The sequence below is a fragment of the Mustelus asterias genome, chromosome 21, assembly GCF_964213995.1.
Source record: "Mustelus asterias chromosome 21, sMusAst1.hap1.1, whole genome shotgun sequence".
In the NCBI taxonomy this organism is placed as follows: Eukaryota; Metazoa; Chordata; class Chondrichthyes; order Carcharhiniformes; family Triakidae; genus Mustelus; species Mustelus asterias.
In genome coordinates, this window is record NC_135821.1 from 58,469,395 (window position 1) to 58,485,127 (window position 15,733).

Here is a 15,733-nt window from a genome sequence, read left to right on the forward strand (position 1 = left end):
AACACTACTCCATCACCAGTCTTGTTAAGATATATCTACGTTTGCAACCAGTTTAATACCAAGCAACACAAGTCACTTCATCAGGCCATCAATATCCACTTAGCAAATGCATTAAAAATCTTTTCAGTAATCACAGGGCCTGGTATATAGCAATTCCACCAATACTTCCGTCCCTAATGTTAGCCAGAAGCCACACCTAACATTACAAGCTACTCTTAACAGGCATTAATGCCGGAAACATTGCCAGGCCTTGCTGCTAATTCTGTTGGCTTGTAACAGTTGAGGCTTGCAAGTTCCCACCTACTCTCAACACTAGATTAGTTTGAGCTCCTGTGAGCTAATGATAGAATTCTCCGTAAGCCACTTCATTTTCAGTTGTTATGATTGCAAATCAATCTTAAGAGCACAGGAGGTAGTCATTCGACCCATCATGCCTGTGTGTTCCAGCTCTATGCAAAAACTACCCAATTTAACCCTGCTCTGTCATTCTATCATCCATGAAGCTACATTCTATTCTACGCTATGTGGCTTAATTTTCTTAATAAACCTCATATGTAACACTTTATTTAATCCTTTCACTGCAGTATCATGGAACCTAAGACATAATGTGTGAACTGACTGACACTAAATTGACATTCAGACAGCTCACAGGATGGGGTAAATGGAAAAATTGATGGAGTATGCACATCTTTTTAGATTTTAAGCTGAAGTCACTATAGGGCAGAACAAAGAGACCTTTACTCTGCATCTTACTTTATTGTTAAACCTTAATGACTCAGATAGGATTAAAGAGCAGGGTCTATTCACTATGGGGATGCACTGAAACTCAGTAATTAGATATTTTTAAAAGTTGAAAGATGAGACCGGAACCGAGTCAGCTGCTGACTTCTTTCCCTCCCTTCCCCTCACATACCAGGCCAACCTTCCTCCAAGATACCCACCCCCGCTGCCTCAGCATCTTTTTGTGGTTCCATCTTCCCACATGCCCACTCAGATGTCAACTTGCCAATGAGACCCAGCTCCTGCTCCCTCGACCTTATCCCTGACTCCCACAGGAGCTGATATTTTTATTTGAGGAGAAGTCCAGGGAAGAAAGTAGTGTTAAAAATTTGTCTGGGAGAACAAATGGCTCCGTTGCCAAATCCTCCTCTCCTCTCCCAAATTCTTGAACATGTTATCACTTCTCAAAACCAGACTCATCTTTCCGGACCTCCAGGTTTCCGACCCTGCCACAGTACCAAAATCACTCTTTATCAGAGTCATAAATGACATCCTTTGTGATTGTGAAGGTTAAGTATCCCTCCTTATACTTCTCAACCTGTCTGCTGCCTTTCACACATTTGTCAACACCATCCTCCACCAACACCTCTCCACTGTGGTCTAATTCCATTCCCTATATAAATGCAGTCAAAGCAAGAAAATTACCTGTAGTAGCTTCCCTTTCAACTGTTGCCTCCAGTGTCCCTCAAGGATTTATCCTGTGTCTCCTCGACATGCAGCCTGTCAATGACATCATCGGAAAGCACATCCATCTCCACATCAATGATGCGGAGCTCCACTTCACCATCACTAACTATCCTCTCAGTCCCTCCACTATTTCTAAATTACAAGATTGCTTGTACTCGATAAGCAGAAATTTCCAACTAATTATTGGTGAGACACATACTGTCATCTTTGGTCCCAACCACAAACTCCACTCCCGAGCTGACTCCATCCTGCTCCCTGGTAACAGTCTGGAGGTGGAACCAGATTGTCTGCAACCTCAGTGTCATATTGGACCCGGAGAGGAGCCTCCCATTCACATCTGTGTCTGCACATAGACTGCATACTTCCATCGTCCAACTCTGCCTCACCTCATTTGTTGCTGACACACGAAACCATGCCTTTATTACCTCTAGACTTGGCTAATTCAATGTTCTTCTGGTCCACACCCCAGCTTCTATCCTCTATAAATTTGAACTCACCCAAAACTCTGTTTCCTATATGCTGCCTCTCACCAAGCCCCATTCATACATTATTCCCATGTTCGTTGAGCTATATTGGCTCCTAGTAAAGCATTGCCTCAATTTAAAGATTCTCATCCTGGTTTTCAGTTCCTTCTGTGGCCTCACCCCTCCCTATCTCTGTAATCTCCTCATATCCATGGTCCTCTGATTCTAACCTCTTGAACATCCGGATTTTAATTGCTCTACCATTGGTGGCGGTGTCTTTAGCTGCCAAGGCACTCAGTGATGGACTTGCCTCTCCAGCACACTCTTTCTTGCTTTTTCTAGAGAACAGTGGGCCTATGGAATGGATAACTGCCACATAAGGTGGGTGCTGATCCCATATCCAGCTTCAAAAGAGAACTGGTGAATTAGTGGTTGGGGTAGAGATTATGTATTTAAAATCAACCTTTTATGAGACCAGGCTATATGAGCACAGTCAGAGTAGCCCTCAACTACAGACTTCAATTGAAATTTGTTTCCCTCCTTGCAATCCAATTGCATCTGGTTTTTGCTGCTCCTCAGAGATGAGATATTTATGGTGGGTAAAGAATATCTAATCAAAATGCTTGGCAGGCTTGATGGGCTAGATTGTCTTTTCCTACCTATTTCCACATCTGACATAGGAATCTTTGATACTGTAACCAAAACTGAAACCATCCCATGAAACAACATCCCCACGCCATGATAAATGCCAATATTAACAAAACAGACATATTTTTTTTTAAAAGGCCCTTAATCCAATTTTAGTTCAATTACAATATTTCTTTGAGTGCACTTCCAAGTTAAAACAGCAGAGAACCAAGTTGTTTTGCCAATGCGATGAGAAAGTTGCTGGGGTACTAATGCAATTATTCCAAGACCAGAGAGGATTTAATGCACAAATTAAAGGTGCAGTCAGTTATTACATTGGCTAGACTCTATCGCAGCAAGGTTGTTGCCAAATAAAACCAATCCTCTCATCTGAATGGGAACTCTCTCGTGCTGTGCTTAATACAGACTTAATTCAGTCCTTTCCATTACTGCTGGTATTAAGTTTCCCTGCAACGCCAGCTAATAAGCTGCAGCGACACGAGTATTAAAATGAATATTCCAGAAGGCTGGCCTGTAGGTCACTCAATTTATTCTGCAAATGCATATTTTGGAGAAGCTTTAGAAATGTCACTTTGTGAAATTATCATTCGCTTTCTGGAGCACCAAAGTGGCATTTCTGCCTCAATTTTGATGCCCAACCTCACGGTTTTACTTGTAAGCTTCTTGTCCTTTTTCCTCGAATTTCAAACTCTCAGTACAGCATGTTAGTCTTGAAGAAAGTAACACTTTCCATTTCAGGCACAATACACTTCAGTACAGCATTGTTAGATATGGAGCACGATCAACTCTCCTCAATGTACTTCAGTTTCAAACCACTAATGTATTCAAACCACTAATGTATCCGTGACACAATTTATATTTCCCACATCTCATGGCCTTTCTGGAGGCGATTATCACTTCAGTACTGAATTAAAGATTGGTTTGTGCTGTTGGCCAAGTCTGGGCAAACTCAGTTGGACTTTTCTACCCAAAGGTGTTGGGGGTGGAGGGCAGATAGCCCAGTTGACTCGATGGTTAGGGATCAGATTCAAGCAATAGTACAGGATTCAATAGTTCAATCCCTGTCCTGGCTAAAGACTTGAGGCCCACCTCCTCACCTTACCTGGAGCAAACCGTACTGTGGCACAGTAAATAATCGCCTAGGACCTACTTCCCAACAGAGAACTCGAGAAGATTTCCATCAGCCAGATGTCAACCTGGGCTGGAGATGACCCACACTGCAGAAGTTACAGATCATCATCTAAGCTACTCTACACCCAGCCCTTAATTGTTTGATATCTTAACATCCAGTCATTAGGCTTCTCAGCCACCAATTGATTCATTCTTCATTGCAGTCTGTCAAAGTAAAATACTGTAGTGCAAAAACAGGGTGCATGTCAGCGTGCATTGACGCCCATTCACACCATGAAGCACCATGGGTTGGTTTTCTATATTTTAAGTGCTGGCTAACTGCAGGTTTGTTGCAGTAGTCTACTTCTCATATATTCTACTCTTCATTCTGAGCGCATATAAAATAATTAGTGACAGCAATACTGATAAACACTGTTACAAAGCCACCCCAGGTTATTCAGATTTTTGACTCTCCTGCCTCGCCAATAAAAAGAGTTTGTTTTGGACAGAATACAAGGGACAGCAAAGGATGACCAAAATACTAATAAAGGAGGGAAAAATTAAGAGTACAAGAGAAAGCTAGCCAGAAATATAGAGACAGATAGTAATAGTTTCTAAACACATTTTTAAAATAAACAAGTTAACAAAGTGAGCAATGTCCCATTAGAAAGTGAGTCTGAAGAATTGATAATGGAAAACAAGGAGATGGCAGATGAATTGAACAGGTATTTTGCATCAATCTTCACTACAGAGAATACAACATCCCAGAAATAGCTGTCAATCAGGAAATGGAAGGGAAGGAGGAACTCAGGAAATTACAATCACCAGGGGAGTAAGTGGTACTGAGTAAATTGTTGGAACTGTAGGCTGACAGCTCCTTATTTTCTCGAGTGTGTTGTGCTGATAGCGCACACTGCAGGGAGTCTCAGGTTCTCAAATCAAACCCCATGTGAATAAATCCCACTGTTTGCACCACTCAGAAATAAGCCAACCTTGGCCATTAGGAAACAACATCGAAGGGCTTGTCCAGGATGAAGAATTTAAGTAGCAAGTGAGATACTTGATGCACTGGTTTTAATTTTCCGAAGCTCCCTAGATTGGGGGACAATCTCGTTAGCTTGGAAGATCGCAAATGCAACTCCATTATTCAAAATGGGAGACACACAGAAAGCGGGAAACTACAAGCCAGTTAGCCTCATATCTGTCATAGGGAAACCATTAGAAGCTATAGCAGAATACGTTCAAGGTAATCAGGTAGAGTCAACATGGTTTAGTGAAAGGAAAATCATGCTTAACCAATTTATCAGAGCTCCTTGAAGTAACATGTGCTGTGGATTGAGGGGAACCATTGGATGTACAATACTTCCACTTCCAGAAGGCATTTGATAAGGTGCCACATCAAAGATAGTTGTGGAAAAAAATCACAGAATCAGCCCATTGAATCTGCTCTGACACACGAGAAAAATCTAACCTACCTACCTAATCCCATTTACCAGCACTTGGCCCATAGCCCTGAATGTTATGACGTGCCAAGTGATCAGCCAGGTACTTTTTAAAAAGGATGTCAGACAACTCGCCTCTACCACCCTGCCAGGCAGTGCATTCCAGGCTGTCACCACCCTCTGGGTAAAAAATATTTTCTTCACATCTCCCCAAAACCTCACTTTGAACTGGTGTCCCCTCGTGACTGACCCGTCAACTAAAGGGAACAGCTGCTCCCTAGCCACCATGTCCATGCCCTCAATCAGGTCACCCCTCAGTCTTCTCTGCTCTAATGAAAACAACCCAAGTCTATCCAACCTCTCTTCATAGCTTAAATGTTCCATCCCAGGCAACATTGTAACAAATCTCCTCTGCATTCCCTCCAGTGCAATCACATCCTTCCTATCACATAGTGACCAAAACAGCACACAATATTCCAGCTGTGGCCTCACCAAAGTCCTATACAACTCCAACATGACCTCCTTGCTTTTGTAATCTGTGCCTCGATTGACAAAAACAAGTTTTCACCAGCCCACTAACATTCCCTTCTGCCTTTAGAGATCTGCAGACAAACACACCAAGTTCCTCAGAACTGCCGTTCATTGAATACTTCCTTGTCGAGTTACTCTTTCCAAAATGTATCACCTCACACTTTTCAGGGTTAACTTCCATCTGCCACTTGGCCATCCCGCCCACATCTTCCTGTAGCCTAAGACACTCAACCTCACCTCATCTGCAAACTTACTAATCCTACCCCTACACAGATGACTATGTTGTTTCTATAAATGATGAATAATAGGGGACCCAGCACAGATCACTGGTTTGCCATGAGACACTGGTTTCCAGTCACTAAAGCAGCCTGTTATTACCCTCTCTCTTACAACTAAGCCAATTTTTAAAATAAAGAAACATAGAAAATAGAAGCCAATTTTGAATCCACCTTATCAAATTACCTTGTATCCCATGTGCATTTGCCTTTTTTTATAAGTCTCCCATGTGGGACCTTGTCAAAGGCTTTGCTAAAATCCATATAGACTACATCAACTGCACTACCCTACACACTTGGTCACCTCCTCAAAAAATTCAATCAAATGTTAGGCATGACCTTGCTCTGACAAAACTATGCTGACTATCCCTGATCAACCTTGCCTCTCCAAGTGGAGATAGATTCTTTCCTTCAGAATTCTCCAGCAGTTTCCCTCCCACTGACATAAGACTCACTGGTCTGCAGTTTCTCCCCTGGCTTATCGCTACAACCCTTCTTGAATAGCAGAACCACATTAGCTGTAGCCACTCAAGAGCCTCAGAGGAATGGCCAGGGTTCCCATCCAAGTTCCTTTCCGCCCTACTGTGAAATTGTGTCTGTCAGGAGAATCCTGCCCATGTAATTTTACATGCCCCTGTCTTGTAACCCAGTTGAGTGGGTGGGAAATGGCAGGTGATGGGGAACATAAAAGTTTGACCCTGCTATGGGCGAGTTATCTAATTAACAAAGGTTGGATAGAAGAGGAAGAGGCAACTTAATTGATACATAAAATCATGAGTCGTCGTGACAGGGTGGATGTGGAGATGTTTCCTCTTGTGGGAGAATCCAGAACTGTGGGTCATTGTTTAAAAAGAAATTTATTAAAAGAGATAAGGCTTTTTTTTTCTCTGAGGGTTGCGAGTCTCTGAATGTTAAGGCAGCGGTGGATAGATTCTTGGTAAGCAAGGTTATTGGAGGTAAGTGGGATGCAGATTTGAGGTGACTTGATGAGCCATCATCTTATTAAATAATGGAGCAGGCTCGAGGGGCCAAATAGCCATCTCCTGCTCCCAATTTGTATGCTTTACTGGTGTACACTTTATACAAGTGTCCTGCTGTTAGATGTAGTGATACATGGCCAAGCCTCAAGTTTGCGGTGTATTTTAATATAGTCAACATGATACTAACTAGCCAGCAGTCTGTGCAGTAAACCAGAACTCTGTCCACACTACTTTTAGGCATGTCAGAGATTGTCATTGTGTCAGTTAATTGCAAGGTCATCTTGACAATAGCAAAATATGCCCTAAATCTTTGAAGCAGGTTAGATTTGCCAAATCCTTAAAGATATTGACACTGTAAAAACTTCCCTATCAAAATTCACATCTTGAAGCAAGCTTCAGAAATTAAATTTACCTCCAGAAATTAGACATGTTTCAAATACACATTGATTGATATGCAAGACCTGAGTTTGATTCCTGGCTTGGGTCAGTGTGTGTGGAGTTTGCATGTTCTCCCTGAGTCTGTGGTTTCCTCCCACAGTCTGAAAGGTGTGCTGGTTGGGTGCATTGACCCCAAACAGGCGCCGGAGTGTGGCGACTAGGGGAATTTCACAGTAACTTCATTGCAGTGCTAATGTAAGCCTACTTGTGACTAATAAATAAACTTTAACTTTTGTATTTCAAAGGACAAATCCTGATGCACCTTGTGATTTTCTGTGAAGGGTCACTATCAAATCAGACCATAGGTAAACTATTCAGCCTGTTGTGTCTGTCTCTGCTCTATGACAGAGCTACCGAATCAGTCCCAATCACTGCTGTTTCTTCCATCAGAGCTGTTTCCAAGGCTGTACAATAAGCAGGCTTTGAACCAAGTAACGTCCCTGCCAATTGTAGTCAATAAAATTAGACCGTTGAAGTTTTTAAATAGCTGCCACAAAGCTGTACTTGACGGTGACATAATGCCAATATGGCAAGGTAATTGGTTATAAAACTTAAAATCAATATTATAGTTGGAATTTATCTGTATTTGCTTTGGGAATTGATGCACTACCACTTGGATTGGGAAAGGAAGGGTTAAATACCTTGGGAGCCTATTTTCAAAGATGTTGTTGAAAGAAAACATTCTTCACGAAAGGTTTTATTTTATTTTTCATGACCTTTGTCTATTTTCAAACTATTCAGCTGTCAGTCCTGTTCATGCGGCGTCTCCAAGCCAACAGATGAGGGGACAGGCACACAGATGATTAATTTAATCTAGTTTCAAAGCTCTTGCTTGTATCAATCCTGTATTATTTTTATTGGTAAAAAAAAACAAATGGGCTTTATTCTCTTAAATCTGCCTGGTTAGTTTAATCAAATGAAAGAAGGTCTTGCAATTATCTTGTGTCTTCCATGACCTGAGGAGATCCCAAAATGCTGTAGAGCCAACTAAATACGAGGGGTACAGACACTTGTTGTAATGTGGGAAGTTATACATAACGAAATTGCAGGATTAAGAAAAGACTTGCATTTATATTTGCACTCTCTCATGACCACAATATGCCTCAAAGCACTTTCCAGCCAATGATGTAGTTCTGAAGTGTAGTCAGAGCTGAAATGTAGGAAGCATGGCAGTCAATTTGTATACTACCAACTCCCACAAAGAATGTGATAATGACCAGACCACCTTTACTTCTTGTGACGTTGATTGAAGGATAAATATTGGCCAGGGCACTGTAAATAACTCGCTTGCTCTCCTTTGAAACATACAGCATTTTCCAGCTCCCCTGCGGCATATTTCTGGAGACTGCCCACCAGTGGCTAGCGGCAGGATCTTTGCTGCTGGGGTCCACCAGGGAATGCACCGTGGGGGTCCGCCACCAGCAGGCCTGGAAGATCCTGCCGGTAGGAAGGGCCAGAAAGTTTCAGCCATTATCTTCGCATCCACCCAAGCAGTCAGATGAGGCCTCCGCTTAACCTCCCTCCTGCTAGGTGGCATCTCCGACAGTGTAGTAATTCTCAATACTGCACTGGATTGTCAACCCTAATGTTTGTGCTCAAACCCTGCAGTGGGACTGGAAGCCAGAATCTTGTGATTCAGAGGCGAAGAGTTCCACCAACCAAGCCACAGATGGGCATCATGTATTAAATTTCCTCGCAGAGATTTGCGGAGAATGAACTAATTATTTTTAACCATTCCAGGAAATGTCCTTGTTTGAAAAATGGAAGCTGCGAACAGTACTAATTGATAATTGCAATATCAACTACTGTGCCACTTATCACATAAAATAGGTAAAGTAGCCATAATCCCAGGGAAGAGCTGACTGTTGGTGATTTAACCCGAGGATCACCACACCTCAGGCGAGGGGCAAGGCTGAGAAGGGCCTTTATGAATAACCTCAGCCAGTACAAGAATTGAACCTGGGTAAATACAGGATTGTCGTCGGTGCAGGCTTAATGGGCCAAATGGTCTCCTTATGCACTGTAGGGATTCTGTGATCTCCCCAGCAGTTCAGTCAGGGATTTCCTGTGATCTACACTCACTGTTAGTGTTACTTTGCCGTAACTGTGGTGGAAATCACTTCTGTGCGGGTCGATGGGCTTCTCGCTGTGGTTCTGACAACGTAACGCCAGTAGAATTGGAGAGGATCCAAGCAATTTTCTGGCCATGATCTGAGCAACCTAGCCCATTCATGATGACTTTCCTCCTGGGTGGGAAAACAGCAGCAACAGCAGAGGTCTGGGAGGTAATCACCTGATCATCTTCTGCTGTGAGGAGTGACACAGGGTGATCAAAAAAGTATTTGGAGCAAAAGGATGGTAAAGAAGCAAATAAGGTGGAATTTGTAAAATTATCAAATTCAAATAGCATTTCTCAGTTTATTTGTTCAGAACCAAAATCGATTAATTTTGGTATTTTTGTGCTTGCTGTCAAATTAACACTAGAACTCTCTAAAGGATCATATCACTAAGGGGACTTATTAGGAAATATTAACCAAATGTTCCCTTTTTTTTGAGCGTCTGTACACTTTACACAAGAGACGTAGAGAGAAAGTTGACATCTCCCAGGTAAGGATGATTAATTTAGGGCGGCACAGTGGCTAGCACTGCTGCCTCACAGCACCAGGGACCCGGGTTCAATTCCAGCCTCGGGTGACTGTCTGTGTGGAGTCTGCATGTTTTCCCAGTGTCTGCGTGGATTTCCTCCAGGTGCTCCGGTTTCTTTCCACAGTCCAAAGATGTGCAGGTTAGGTGGATTGGCCATGCCAAAATTGTCCCTTAGTGTCAGGGGGATTAGCAGGGTAAATATATGGTGTTACGGGGATAGGACCTGGGTGGGATTGTTGTTGGTGCAGACTTGATGGGCTGAATGGCCTCCTTCTGCACTGTAGGGATTCTATGATTACTATCAAAGAACTGGAACTGGAACTGAGCTATTGACATTCCAGTGTCATCTTTTTGTCACCCATCATAAAGAGAGATCCCTATTAAACTATGTATATTTGCCCCACCAGACTATCAGTTGAAAGGGATTAATAAATACTTGTGACGCTCATATCCAGTTACCTAATGGAACATGACTTCCACTAAACTACACAGTCTGAATCAACATGGCAACCTCAATGATAATGATCAGTGTAAGAGTTTTAACAACACCAGGTTAAAGTCCAACAGGATTATTTGGTAGCAAACACCATGAGCTTTGGGAGCGCTGCTCCTTCGTCAGATGGAGTGGAAATGTGATTTCCATTCCATCTGACGAAGGAGCAGCGCTCCGAAAGCTAATGGTGTTTGCTACCAAATAATCCTGTTGGACTTTAACCTGGTGTTGTTAAAACTCTTACTGTGTTCACCCCAGTCCAATGCCGGCATCTCCACATAATGATCAGTGCCAGTGACACTTGTAATACTGAGGTGTAGCACGAAACTACCTCCTTGTAAGCTCAGTGGCTGTGGCACTTCCTCTCAAGCCACTTATGCCACAAAAGTGCCTTTAATTGCAGCACACTATTAACAAGAAGATCCATTCTAATGGTCCAGTTCTCTGCAATAACACTTGCACCGGAAATCCAATTCAATTCAAATCATGTTGATGCAATTACGAATGGATCACATCCAGGAAGAACAGTTACAACTGAAGTACATTCAGCAAAAATCACAGTTAGGGCTGAAGATCACTCAAGTGACTTTCCAGTGAAACTCTTCTTCCCAACTGTGGTTCATGATTCTTTATTTTTCCCCAGTTTACTGAATATATTTGCAGAGATTGGAGCTCAATTTTTGCTTCCATTGTCATTTATGACAGGCTGCTACTCCCACCTCTGCACAATTTCACTACCAACCAGCTGGAAAGGAAATAGATGAAAATTATCTGAATGGATCCTGGCTGTGAAGCTATAAATAGAGCAAGCTGGATGAAATAAATAGTGTTTTACTTAATACAGTACAAAAGCACTCAAATTGTGATGAGATTAGAACACCTAGCCAAAAAAAATATTGATAGCCAATATTTCCTTCCCTGAAGTTAGTGAGGTACTAATATGTTTTGTGTGATAACTAGAATAGGGGCTTCATCAGACTGCCAATGCGTTATATATGCAACTCAATACTCTGCCCCAGTGATAAATGACACTCGTTATCAGGTGGGTCATATAGCAGACTGATGTGTGGTACCCATCAGTGGTTATTTAGGATCTCGAGGACATTTTCCCCTTAGCAGAGGAATCAATAATCAGGGGGCATAGATTTAAATTAAAGGGACAGGAGATTTAGAGGATTTGAGGAAAAACCTTTTCACCCAGAGGGTGGTGGGAATCTGGAACTCACTACCTTTAAAAGGGGGTAGTAGAGGCAGGAACCCTCACAATATTTAAGAAGTATTTACATGTTCTTGAAATGCCATAGCATATATGGCTGTGGGCCAAGTGCTGGAAAGTGGGGTTAGAGTAGATAGGTACTCAATGACCAGTGCAGATATGATGGGCTGGAGGGCCTCTTTCTGTGCTGTAAACTCTGCCTCGATTTACAGTCAGTGTCAAAGGACCCACAAAAAGGGGAAGAGAGGGGTGTGGTTATCATGACTACCTGAATCTCCAATCTAAGGACACCAGGGACAATTTTACCACTCTCATCATTGATATGAACTTGAACACAGACCAAGAATCAAAACTAGGATTTTTCTCCTCTATATGGCTGAGGATATGGACTGGTTTCACCAGCTGAGTCATCCGAGTATCAACTTTGCCCTAGCTTTTTAATGGAAATTCCCTGATCATTGGCAAAGGAGAAGGTGTCACCAAAGCTAACGTCATCACAGGCCCGTAATCTCCCTAACCAGAAACATCAGGCCACACACATTGCTCTCCATACTACCACCCTGCTGTTTCTCTATCACAGCAGACAGGAGCTGAACACCGAGTTCAGTGCCAAGAATGTGCTGAAGCCAAGCGCCAACAGCATATGGCAACCCAGGCATTCCATCCACCTGCTCCACCAATCACCGTCTGTCCCACCTTTGACAGAGACTGTAGATTGTGCATTGGACACCTCAGTCACACGAGAACTCATTTTTAATGTGAAAGTAAGTCTGTCTGAGCGCAGTAGGAACAGCAGGCAGCAGTGTTATGCAAACACCCATGTCAAGGAGGGAAGTGTCTAACTGGGGTGGCACAGTGATTAGCACTGCTGCCTTACAGCACCAGAAACCTGGGTGACTGTGCGGAGTTTGCATGTTCTCCCACTGTCTGCATGAGTTTCCTCCGGGTGCTCCAGTTTCCTCCCACAATCCAAAGATGTGTGGGTTAGGTTGAATGGCCATGCTAAATTAGCCCATGGTGTCAGGGGGATTATGAAGGTAAATATACGAGGTTACAGGGATACGACCTGGGTGGGATTGTGGTCCATGCAGGCTCAATGGGCCAAATGGCCTCCTTCTGCACTGTAAATTCTATAATTATGAATCAAGTCTCGTGCATGCTACTACATTTTTCTGTTTGCAACTTTAACTACCCCTAATGAGTGAAAGCCAATATTTTATAAAAATAAATGTGATGATATAAATGACCGTAACTTTTACTTTCCATAGCGGCTCCGACCTGGACATGTTAAATCTGAGTGATGGAAGTTAAGCTTCCAATAGTACTACAATGAAGTTTGCAGGAAAAACTAATTGTATTGAGTTTATTTACACTTTTTCTGTCAACAAATTGCGTGTATAATTTTTTTTTCAGAGAATATTCTTGTCCTCTGAGCAAGATGTTTTTGTAAAGAGCTCCACATAAATGGGACCATATACAAGACAACAATGGGCTTTATTCACCAAATAGGCTTCAAACCACAATGCATTGGAATCAAATAGTTTGAGGTGCAACAGGTTTACCTCAAATTCAAAGCTGGGTTAACTAAATACCCACCTTTTAAAAATGAAGTCTTGTGGAGGCTGGAGTGAAGCTCACAGCTTTAAGAATTACAAAAAGATTGAGGCGGGGGAACAACTTGCCTTACATGTATTCCTTATATCCCTGAAATGCTATCAGAATGTTTCAAAGGCAACATCACCACAGCACAGTACTATAAATCGGATTACTACATTTAAAATCCAGACTGCCACCCTAGTACAGTACTGAGGGAGTGCTGCAATGTCAGAGGTGCAGCGTTTCAGATGAAACATTAAATCAAAGCAACAGTTGCTCTAATAGGTGGTGTAAAAGATCCTATGGCACCATATTAAAAAAAACCCGGCAAGTTATCCCCGATGTCCCGGCCAATGCTTATCCTCTTAAACAAGATGACTAAAATAGATTATATGGTCATTATCGCATTTCTCTTGCAGGGGCTTGCTGCGAGTTTCCGATAACAGGAACTGCATTTCTAAAGTACTTAATTGTCTGAAAAGCTCCTGGGACGTCTTCAGGTGACAAAGGGCTTTCTATGAAATGCAAATCTTCATATGAAACATGAAACGATCAGTTGTTCCATTATTGCTGTTACGAAATCGTCTTTTGGATCATCGCACTCATCCCTGCAAACTGTTCCCTTGAAAAAGACTTGGTGTTTATCGACTTTCGAAGCTCTTCACATACAATTATTGGTGAAGTGCCCCAGCTGAAAGTAAACACAACACCAGTGGGTATAATGCTCTTGTCAGCTCATGAAGAGGCTACACTACAGGGCTCCACACTGCCCAGCAGAAGGAGAATATCAGCCAAGGCAGGCCCACATCTCCTTAAACTGATTTTATTTCTGGGAAAATCCCGATTCTGGCTCTTCCAGGAAATCAAGTCTGCCAGAAAATTCCCAATAAAGGCTGGCCTTTTTTTTAGCGCCACTCGCATCCCAAGAACAAATACATATATATATTTTTTAAAATACATATATATAAGAAACCACATGATATGTTGAATTTCGAGAAATAGCTGGAAATGTCGATGAACCAATATTTACAGTCTCAGTATGAACGCTGGCGAAGCCAAGAGATTAACTCCGTAATCACAAAACCAAGTGGCGTCAGTGGGGTGGGTTCATTTCCAGACTAAAAAAAAATGGTCAACTAAATAAATTAGCAACTAAACGCGATGCTTGAGATACAATTACAAGACTACGAGTTAAAATACATCAAAAACCTAACAACTTCGCCCAAGATCTTGAAAGATCCTTAATGCCAATATAAAATATATACCGTCGCGGAATATTATTTTTCCCTGCCTCACTCTACCCCCCCCCCCCCCCCCCCGCCTGCCTTTCACTTACCCTTTAACACAGCAACACCCGCTTCCTTCAGGGGCAACTTAAATCCCATGATTTACAGTACATGTGATTACCACGCAGTCACAGAGGGGAACTCGAATATTAGTTGGAGCGATTTCGTGTATCGTAGCAGAGATTTATTGGAAGAGAGGGGGAGGGGGGGAACGCTTTTAACTTCTGCCTCAAAGCCATTTAAAAAATATCCACGCCTACAATTTCTTCCAAAGCAATTACTCCTCTCGGCAGCACTTGGCCCCACCGATATATATATATAATTACAATTCGTTGACTCGGCTCCCTCGCTTCTAAATTAATCCGAGCCAGGAGATGCTGTCCTGGATTCAAGAAACTGACACCAATTCGGCTGAAATGAGCCGGCTGTCTGACTGGCGAAACAGGGGTAAATCGTGGGGGGGGGGGGGGGGGGATAATGTCCTCATTTATGTCTGAGGGGTTTAAAAAAACACAAAAGGTTTGACAAACAGCTTGCTAAATCTGAATGCAAGTTTGGTGGCCAAGATATATATCATATATATTTATGATAAAGCATTGCGTCGCTTACCCCCGAGTGATGACAAGGAAACAGCGAGAGGAAAATACAATATTTGTTGAGCCGGATAGGGACTGGGTTCAAAGCAAGTCAAAGGCAGGAGGAATTCCCTTGTAATTCACACATCCACAGCGCGTCATTCTGTGCAAGTTTCACCACTGACACAATGTATCGGGTACCAGCGACTTCAGCGCCACCATCGCGAAAACGGGGGGGGGGGGGGGAGGTGCGGTCACAGTGGAGGAAGTTAATTCCAATTGAAGCAAGTGCCCATCCTTTACTCCAGCGGGCGTTTATCTCTGATGGGTCACGACTGTTGTTCGTGCTGCAATCCTAAAAAAAGGAACACCCCCTACTCCGCCCGATTGCGATGTGTGGATCTGCCGCCTCCCCCTCCTGTCTGGAACTAGTGGCTCGCCCCACAACAATGCCCCCATGAATTAACATTCTAACTACGTTGCCAAATACAATCCACGGAACAAATGGCCAGACAATGGATGGGAACCGATGGGAACCTGGGATTATAGCACACACTACACATCCT

At 42.8% G+C, this 15,733-nt stretch overlaps 1 protein-coding gene across 3 annotated transcripts in view; it reads right to left on the reverse strand.

The window, feature by feature from the left end:
• LOC144509306 (cAMP-dependent protein kinase inhibitor alpha-like) overlaps positions 1-15,372 on the reverse strand; it is a 101,877-nt gene extending 86,505 nt beyond the window's left edge. The window contains exon 1 of one of the 3 annotated variants that reach the window (XM_078237949.1): positions 15,202-15,372. The gene's annotated coding sequence lies outside the window, so the exon portion shown is untranslated. Of the gene's footprint in view, positions 1-9,437; positions 9,558-14,642; positions 14,774-15,201 lie in introns of those variants that run through there. The other 2 variants (XM_078237950.1, XM_078237951.1) reach the window with 2 other exon arrangements.
• Positions 15,373-15,733: the final 361 nt, after the last annotated feature.